Source organism: Bubalus kerabau, chromosome X (assembly GCF_029407905.1).
Source record: "Bubalus kerabau isolate K-KA32 ecotype Philippines breed swamp buffalo chromosome X, PCC_UOA_SB_1v2, whole genome shotgun sequence".
Classification (NCBI taxonomy): domain Eukaryota; kingdom Metazoa; phylum Chordata; class Mammalia; order Artiodactyla; family Bovidae; genus Bubalus; species Bubalus kerabau.
Genome location: NC_073647.1, coordinates 62285619 through 62296103, shown reverse-complemented (window position 1 = coordinate 62296103; position 10485 = coordinate 62285619).

The following is a 10485-nucleotide window of genomic DNA, read 5'->3' as shown; positions in this document are numbered from 1 at the left end:
TTGGTTTCCTTGACTGTTTGCCTATCCCTCAAACTCTCCTCACACTCTGTGAAGTCATGGTCACTGCCCACAAGCCAAACTGGATGAGTCAGTCACCATGAGGTCTTGACTTTAGGACCCTATATGGTAGGTGGGATTGAGGGATCCTCCCCACCCCAACCCACAGGACACCCAGTGGACTCCCCTTCACACAGACGATGGTGGTACAACGGCTCAGGTTGATTGTTTTTCACTCTTCTAAGGATGTGGGTTGAGTGAGCCCTAAGACATATGCCATGATTACATGTGATGAACCTCTCCTCTTGTGGCTAAGTCATGGCTGATGTAGAATCCTCCCTCTGCTGAAGGGGAAAGGCTCTAATCATGTGATTCCTTGAGTCTTGCAGAACTCTAGGTTCCTAACTACTCCTTCAAAATCTCTGCACTAAAAGACTTGACTAAACTCAAGCATGGCTTCTAGCAGTTTAAGGCTATGTCCTAGAGATAATCCCAGCCCCGCCTCCTCAGCTTTAATTGTATCCTTGAAAAACCTCAATGCTAACAATAGAATTTGCTGTTTGTTCCATCTAAAACTTGGTAGTAGACAGATATTCCCCAGTACTCACTCTTTGAGCAATTAGATATCTTACAGTTATAATCCTTTCTCTTCGATTTGGGATAAAAACATTGCCTCAAGGACCTGAGAGGCATCTCTGTGAAGTGCAAACATTCAGGGAGATAACCCTCCCTGTTGTTCCCAGTCCCTATTGAAGGATAAGGGCCTAACTTCAGTGAGGACATTGTTTCAATTTACACCACTGCTTCCTGTCATGAATACAAGAGAAGACTATTTCTCTTCCAGATAAGTGAAAGAGTGAAAGTGTTACTCTTACAGTCAGGTACAACTCTTTGCAACCTCATGGACTGTAGCCTGCCAGGTTTCTCCGTCCATGGATTTCTCCAGGCAAGAATACTGGACTGTGTAGTCATTCTGTTCTCCAGGGGATCTTCCCAACCCAGAGATCAAACTCAGGCCCCCCCCACATTGCAAGCAGATTCTTTACCATCTGAGCCACCAGGGAAGCCCCACATAAGTGCTAATTAGCAAATCCAAGTAGCTGCATCATAGGAACTAAGCCCCTACTCCACCCACATTCAAACACTCCTCAGTGACTTTCCCTTAGCATTCACCCATCTATAAAAATGTCTCCAGTCTTCTTTTCGGGGATTCAAGTTCAGTTCACACTGGACAGTTTACAAGTTCAGTTCACAGTGGGCTTCCTTCCTATATGCTGTTGTTCAGTTGCTCAATCGTGTCCAACTCTTTGCAACTAGTGCTTTGCCTTGTTTGCCTTTGATACCTCTCAGGATAAATATTTGGAGAGAGGGGAGGTAACTGGCATGGAGAATGTTGGAAATCTTGAGATTCATAATTGGATGAGGGAAGGGCAGAGAAACCACCCTTACCTTTGAATCCTCACATGAACCATTCAGGGTCTACTGTATTACTCTCATTGAAGTTTCTTGACACTTGATTTATGACCAAGCATATTCTGGAATGTTCCAGTCCCAGTTGTTATATGTAGTGTTCTACTCTGAATTAATTTTATCACTCATGTTGTTCAAAACTTCTCCATCTAACTGATTTTTTTTTTTTTGGTCTGTTTTACTTGTAATTCAGTGAGCTGTTAAAATTCCTCACTGTGACTGTGTATTTGTTTATTTCACCATTTACTTCTGTCAATTTTTGCTGCATGTATTTTGACTCCTATGATAAGAAGTGCATAAATTTGAATTGCTTTATTAATATATTCTTATAAAATCAAACCTTTTATAATTATGAAATGCCTCTTTTCTACATCATAATTTCCTTAAACTATTTCTCTCATTGATGTGGTTATAACAATTTGATATCTTTTATTACTTTTGTATATTTCTCAAACATGATCTTTTCAAATACTTCTCTATTCTTCTCTTTCTTGAACTCCAATGCAATGTGTATTAGATTTATTCACCTCTCCTTTAACTCTCATCTACTCTCTTTCGGTACTTTCTATCATTATGTCTCTCCAGGTTACAGTCTGTACAGTTTCTTTAGACCTATATTTCATTTTTCTAATTCTTCTTTCAAGTAGGAAAATTATCTTTGAGCTTTGAACCACAGCACAAAATATTCAGGGTATATTTTATTATGCCTCTAGAGTATTAAATGGACTGGAATGGGTGAATTTAACTCAGATGACCATTATATCTACTACTGTGGGCAGGAATCCCTTAGAAGAAATGGAGTAGCCATCATGGTCAACAAAAGAGTCTGAAATGCAGTACTTGGATGCAATCTCAAAAAAACCAGAATGATCTCTGTTCGTTTCCATTCAATATCACAGTAATCCAAGCCTATGCCCCAATCAGTAACACTGAAGAAGCTGAAGTTGAACGGTTCTACGAAGACCTACAAGACCTTTTAGAACTAATACCCAAAAATGATGTCCTTTTCATTATAGGGGACTGGAATGCAAAAGTAGGAAGTCAAGAAACACCTGGAGTAACAGGCAAATTTGGCCTTGGAATATGGAATGAAGCAGGGCAAAGGCTAATAAAATTTTGCCAAGAGAAGGCACTGGTCATAGCAAACACCCTCTTCCAACAACACAAGAGAAGACTCTATACATGGACATCACCAGATGGTCAACACCGAAATCAGATTGATTATATTCTTTGCAGCCAAAGATAGAGAAGCTCTATACAGTCAGCAAAAACAAGACCAGGAGCTCACTGTGGCTCAGACCATGAACTCCTTATTGCCAAATTCAGACTTAAATTGAAGAAAATAGGGAAAACCACTAGATCATTCAGGTATGACCTAAATCAAATCCCTTATGACTGTACAGTGGAAGTGAGAAATAGATTTAAGGGACTAGATCTGATAGATAGAGTGCCTGATGAACTATGGACAGAGGTTCATGACATTGTACAGGAGACAGGGATCAAGACCATCCCCATGGAAAAGAAATGCAAAAAAGCAAAATGGCTGTCTGGGGAGGCCTTAAAAATAGCTGTGAAAAGAAGAGAAGCAAAAAGCAAGGAGAAAAGGAAAGATATAAGCATCTGAATGCAGAGTTCCAAAGAATAGCAAGGAGAGATAAGAAAGCCTTCCTCAGCGATTAATGCAAAGAAATAGAGGAAAACAACAGAATTGGAAAGTCTAGAGATCTCTTCAAGAAAATTAGAGATACCAAGGGAACATTTCATGCAAAGATGGGCTCGATAAAGGACAGATATGGTATGGACCTAACAGAAGCAGAAGATATTAAGAAGAGGTGGCAAGAATACACAGAAGAACTGTACAAAAAAGACTTTCATGACCCAGATAATCACGATGGTGTGATCACTCACCTAGAGCCAGACATTCTGGATTGTGAAGTCAAGTGGGCCTTGGAAAGCATCACTATGAACAAAGTTGGTGGAGGTGATGGAATTGCAGTTGAGCTATTTCAAATCCTGAAAGATGATGCTGTGAAAGTGCTGCACTCAATATGCCAGCAAATTTGGAAAACTCAGCAGTGGCCACAGGACTGGAAAAAGTCAATTTTCATTCCAATCCCAAAGAAAGGCAATGAGAAAGAATGCTCAAACTACCGCACAATTGCACTCATCTCACACGCTAGTAAAGTAATGCTCCAAATTCTCCAAGCCAGGCTTCAGCAATACGTGAACCGTGAACTTCCAGATGTTCAAGCCGGTTTTAGAAAAGGCAGAGGAACCAGAGACCAAATTACCAACATCCGCTGGATCATGGAAAAAGCAAGAGAGTTCCAGAAAAACATCTATTTCTGCTTTATTGACTATGCCAAAGCCTTTGACTGTGTGGATCACAATAAACTGTGGAAAATTCTTCAAGACATGGGAATACCAGACCACCTGACGTGCCTCTTGAGAAATCTGTATGCAGGTCAGGAAGCAACAGATAGAACTGGACATGGAACAACAGACTGGTTCCAAATAGGAAAAGGAGTACGTCGAGGCTGTATATTGTCACCCTGCTTATTTAACTTATATGCAGAGTACATCATGAGAAACGTTGGGCTGGAAGAAGCACAAGCTGGAATCAAGATTGCCAGGAGAAATGTCAATAACCTCAGATATGCAGATGACACCACCCTTATGGCAGAAAGTGAAGAGCAACTGAAAAGCCTCTTGATGAAAGTGAAAGAGGAGAGTGAAAATGTTGGCTTAAAGCTCAACATTCAGAAAACGAAGATCATGGCATCTGGTCCCACCACTTCATGGGAAATAGATAGGGAAACAGTGGAAACAGCATCAGACTTTATTTTGGGGGGGGCTCCAAAATCACTGCAGATTGTGACTGCAGCCATGAAATTAAAAGACACTTACTCCTTGGAAGGAAAGTTATGACCAACCTAGATAGCATGTTGACATGTTGACAAAGGTCCGTCTAGTCAAGGCTATGGTTTTTCCAGTGATCATGTATGGATGTGAGAGTTGGACTGTGAAGAAAGCTGAGTGCCGAAGAATTGATGCTTTTGAACTGTGGTGTTGGAGAAGACTCTTGAGAGTCCCTTGGACTTCAAGGAGATCCAACCAGTCCATCCTAAAGGAGATCAGCCCTGGGTGTTCATTGGAAGGACTGATGCTAAAGCTGAAACTCCAGTACTTTGGCCACCTCATGCGAAGAGTTGACTCATTGGAAAAGACTCTGATGCTGGGAGGGATTGGGAGCAGGAGGAGAAGGGGATGACAGAGGATTAGATGGCTGGATGGCATCACCGACCCGATGGACATGAGTTTGAGTTAACTCCGGGAGTTGGTGATGGACAGGGAGGCCTGGCGTGCTGCAATTCATGGGGTCGCAAAGAGTCGGACACGACTGAGTGACTGAACTGAACTGAACAGAACTGAAGGGTTAGAGATGTTAAGTGAATGTTCTCAGGTGACCCAGCATGACAAAGGCAGAGCTCAAACTAACATATATCAGACCCTCAGCCCAAGTCCTTCCCACTGTACTTGCTTTCTCCTGGGCTATGGATCCTCCCAGTCTCTCATATCCTAGAAAATAAACTGTAGTGAGGTCTTCCAACATTTTTAGAACTGTACAATACTTCATTTTAGCTTTTAAAATTCAGAAAAGAGACACAGATGTAAAGAACAGACTTTTGGACTCTGTGGGAGAAGGCGAGAGTGGGATGATTTGAGAGAATAGCATTGAAACATGTGTATTATCATATGTGAAATAGATCGCCAGTCCAGGATTGATGCATGAGACAGGGTGCTCAGGGCTGGTGCACTGGGACGACCCTGAGGGATGGGATGAGGAGGGAGGTGGGAGGGAGGGTCAGGATGGGGAACACATGAACACCCATGGCTGATTCATGTAAATGTATGGCAAAAACCACCACAATATTGTAAAGTAATTAGTCTCCAATTAAAATAAATAAAAAAGAAAAAAATAAAAATCAGTGATTCTGCTTCATTAGGTATGATATTTTCCTAGGACTTTGTTCTGGCCTTTGGAGCATTTATGTATTGTTCCCAAATCAGATTACAATGATCAAGATATTTCATTTCCAAGAAGAGCAAACCCCAGCGTGTTTCCTCAGAGAAGCATGGGACTTGTTCGAAACAGTTTTGATATACATCTTTCATCCCACCAGGAGCGAGATGGACACACAGCAATGAGCGATGTCCACATGGGCCCCCTCAGTATGACTGCAACATGTCAGCAAGCAGAATAGATGGCCAGACATTTAACACTTTCATTCTTTTCCTTTCTCCAACTTGGCAGAGGTGTTAGAAGAGATTGCAGGACAGGCCTCTCGGGGGACACTGCCCATCCCTCCCTGCACTCATCACATCATCCTGCCTGTCCTCCAGAGGAACCCCAGGTAGCCTGAGACAGGTGTGATTCCTCAGAGAAATATCCAACTCAGACAGGCACAGGGCCCATCAGGAGAGAAAGTGGTGATCATAGGGGCAGGCCAAAGACCCTCAGCCCCACACTGAGCCAGGACCAGTCCCTTTACTCCTTCTGGGGACGATCTATCTCTATGGCTCTTCTGTTTCCCATGGCCAAGTCTGAGTGAGCTCACACAGGTGACAAAGCTTCAACAAGCATCCAGTGACCCCTACTCCAACATGGGCATAGTTGGAGGAACAGTGCCTGGGCTGGGGAAGTTCAGTTCTGGGGAAGGGGAAGGAAAGGGCTGCAGCAGGGGCACCGCTTCCCCTTTCTTCTCCCTTCTCCTCTGACTCTTGCCATGGTAGAGCTTCCTTCTCTTCCCTTCCCTTCCCTTCTCTCTCTCTCTCCCTTGTCTCTACACCTCTATGTCTCATCTCTCCTCTCCTCCCTCCACTCTTTCTGTCTTCATCTTTCTCCCTCCTTCCTGAGCCCCACCACAACTCACCTCCCTCTCACAGCCTCCTGGGCCATCCCTGAGGTCTGTCTTGACTTGACAGAGTGCTGGACCTCCAGTGAGGTAGCAAAGCCCTGGCCTTCCATCCCCTCACTCCCTCTTCTCTCCACAGCCTTCACTGGGTACTGGAGGAAAGAAAGCAGTGAGGGGAGGAAGGCCTGCAGATTGGATTTGAAGTGCTGGTCCTTGTGGCACAGGAGAAGGGAGTTTGGACAGCCTGGGAGGGAGCTACCCAGGGGAGAAAGGACAGGGAAGATGGAGAGACTGAGGGCGAGAGGCTTCACAACCCAGAGCTGTCAATCACTTCTTTCTATTTTTGGTTTTTGACTGTGCTATCTGGGATTGTTTCTCCAAGTTGTTACCTCTGGTGAGTGCCTACATTCATCATTGACTCTTACAAACATTGCTGATCTCTGCACCTACCCTTGAGTCTGTTAAGTTGAGGTTAATTATCCCCTATTCCCAGTGTGTTGAGAGAGATTTTATTATGAATGGCTGTTGGATTTTGTCAAATACTACTTCTGCCTCCATTAATGTAATCCTGATTATTTTCTTCACAAATTATTCGGTCTGCCATTCCCTTCCCCCTTCCCTGGGGTCTGCCTTGCCTAGAGGGGAACTGAGCTTATACTCCCTTTATGAGGCTACAGAAGGATTGTGAATTGGTGCCTCTCATTGATTGGGATGGTATCCAGGGCTGAGGTGGGTGGTTGCTACCACTGAGGCAGCATGAGTCAGCAATCCACTTTTGCTAGGGTGGAATCAGAGCAGGAATCTGAAGGTACAGCCCACATCACTGTGTGTTGCACTCAAGAATCATACAAAAATAAAGATGAATAGGGTCCAGAGTCTTAGAATGTGGTATTCAAAATGCCCAGGATATGATAGAGATCACAGTACCCAGAATTAAGAAAATCACAGCTTGAATAATAAAAGACATTCTACAGATGCCAACACTGATGTGAATAATGATGAAATAATGACAAGAAGTTTGAAGTGACCATCATAAAAGTAATTATCAAGTAGTTACAAATTCTCTTTAAACAAATGAAAAAATTGAAAATCTCAGCAAAGAAGTGGAAGAGAAAGAAACAAGTGGAAATTATAGAACACAACAATAGTGCATTTCTTACTGCAACCTGGGAGATAGATTTTAGACTTAAAAGTGGGCTATCTTATTATCCACTGAGCAATATTAGATTTGGAATTCAGAAGGAAGATACTATAGAGTGTAGTTCACACATTTACTGAAATTGAAAAATGAAGTCAGACTTTTACTTATAAACCATAATGCTATTGATAATTGAAAATTTTCAGTGAGAACTACATTTCCAATTGTTCAGTCATATGCTGAACATTTTTCATAAACTTTGTACACTTGTAGTACAAAGATTTAGAAAAAGGATATCTAAAACACATTTATCTGATATATCTAAAATATTCTAGAAATTACATCCTTTGCAAATTAAAAATATGAGAAGCCAGTTTTCAAAATTCTTATAGGGGATATGAGAGGAAAATAGTTACCTTAAAATTCTTCTTTTCAAAAGTTTCTGTTGTTCTTATCTTCACCCAGGAGTGGTCCATCTAGAGGAAGACATTAAACGCATTTTCATTGCAATCTGCCTAGTTACTGTCTGTACAAGTGGCACCTGAATTGGTTCCTCTCAGTTGTTTTCTGCTCAGGATTCTTTGGGCAGAACCTGACATTAGGCTGGGCTAATGTCTGTTCCTCTGAGCAATAGAGAACATGATTTTTCATTATCCTTGCCTGGGGTTCTTTAGAAATTTGTCTGGATACTGGAAGGACTTCAACCAACCATTATCCATTAAAAAAGTGATAGTAGGTTGGAGATGAGTTAAATACTTAGACTTTCCTTAAACTACTTATGAGAAACAATATTGAAAGGCATTATTATTCTTCTGGACTGAAGCAGAATCTAATGCACAGTGTGCTTTAAGGTAACTTCATGGAAAATGCAAAACATTTTTAAGCAACAGAGACTAGGAAGAAGCCTAGATCACTCGACACTCAATTCTGATAGCATACAGTCAATGATCATGATAATAATCATCCATTTATCATCACTGTCAAGTGTTCTGCTAAGCCCTATATATGCATTATCTAAATGGAAGCCTATCAACAGTCAAGAAGTACATCAATTGTCATTCTCCTTTTGAAGATGGATAATGAAATCTTGGAAGTGTTAATGTGCCAGGCCAAGGTCATGGAGGTTATGGCACCACTATGCTCAAATATCTCCAAGCCAGGCTTCAGCAATATGTGAACCGTGAACTTCCTGATGTTCAAGCTGGTTTTAGAAAAGGCAGAGGAACCAGAGATCAAATTGCCAACATCCACTGGATCATGGAAAAAGCAAGAGAGTTCCAGAAAAACGTCTATTTCTGCTTTATTGACTATGCAAAGCCTTTGACTGTGTGGATCACAATAAACTGTGGAAAATTCTGAAAGAGATGGGAATACCAGGCCACCTGATGTGCCTCTTGAGAAATTTGTATGCAGGTCAGGAAGCAACAGTTAGAACTGGACATGGAACAACAGCCTGGCTACAAAAAGGAAAACGAGTTTGTCAAGGCTGTATATTGTCACCATGTTTATTTAACTTCTATGCAGAGTACATCATGAGAAACACTGGACTGGAAGAAACACAAACTGGAATCAAATTTGCCAGGAGAAATATCAATGACCTCAGATATGCAGATGACACCACCCTTATGGCAGAAAGTGAAAAAGAACTAAAGAGCCTCTTGATGAAAGTGAAAGAGGAGAGTGAAAAAGTTGGCTTAAAGCTCAACATTCAGAAAACGAAGATCGTGGCATCTGGTCTCATCCATGGCAAATAGATGGGGAAACAGTGGAAACAGCGGCTGACGTTATTTTTCTGGGCTCCAAAATCACTGCAGATGGTGACTGCAGCCATGAAATTAAAAGACGCTTACTCCTTGGAAGGAAAGTTATGACCAACCTAGACAGCATATTGAAAAGCAGAGACATTAGTTCGTCAACAACGGTCCGTGTAGTCAAGGCTATGGTTTTTCCAGTGGTCATGTATGGATGTGAGATTTGGACTATAAAGAAAGCTAAGCACTGAAGAATTGATGCTTTTGAACTGTGGTGTTGGAGAAAACTCTTGAGAGTCCCTTGGACTTCAAGGAGATCCAACCAGCCCATCCTAAAGGAGATCAGTCCTGGGTGTTCACTGGAACGACTGATGCTGAAGCGGAAACGCCAGTACTTTGGCCACCTCATGCGAAGAGTTGACTCGCTGGAAAAGACCCTGATGCTGGGAGGGATTGGGGGCAGGAGGAGAAGGGGGCGACAGAGGATGAGACGGCTGGATGGCATCACTGACTCGATGGACGTGAGTCTCGGTGAACTCCGGGAGTTGGTGACGGACAGGGAGGCCTGGCGTGCTGCGATTCATGGGGTCGCAAAGAGTCGGACACGACTCAGCGACTGATCTGATCTGATCTGAAGTGGTAAAGTCATGAAACCAGGGATCCAGTGTAAAATATTTAATGCCATTACCCCATCTACTGAAAGATGACATTATAGGGCAAAAATTAAAACAGTCATGGATGGTTTACTTCTTTAGCAGCAGTTAAAAGAGTATAAGAAGGAAATGTTGAAAAAAGAAAACAGAAAAAAGCAAACCTAAACTAAAGCAAAGTAAAAACAACAACAAACCCAGAGAAACAAAACATACTCAGAAAAGCTATGATCAAATGCTAGGTGTCATGAAGAAAAGTAAGCCTTGGCTAATGAGGCGAGCAGAGAAGTGAACCTAGCAAGGATGGTGGTTATAGGAACATCTGTGGGCAAGTTGTTACAGGAAAATACATAATGGTGTGAAAACATGCTTGGTGAGTTAGAGGTAGGGTCAGAGGCACAAAAAATAGGCTAGCATGGCTGGAGAACAATTCATTGAACAAATGTTGAAGCATACATTATACCAAGCATTACTATAAGGATATGTTAATGGACAAATAAACAAAGATTCCCGCCCTCCAGGAATTTATATTTTTCCACCAGAAGGAGATGGCCAATTTAGAA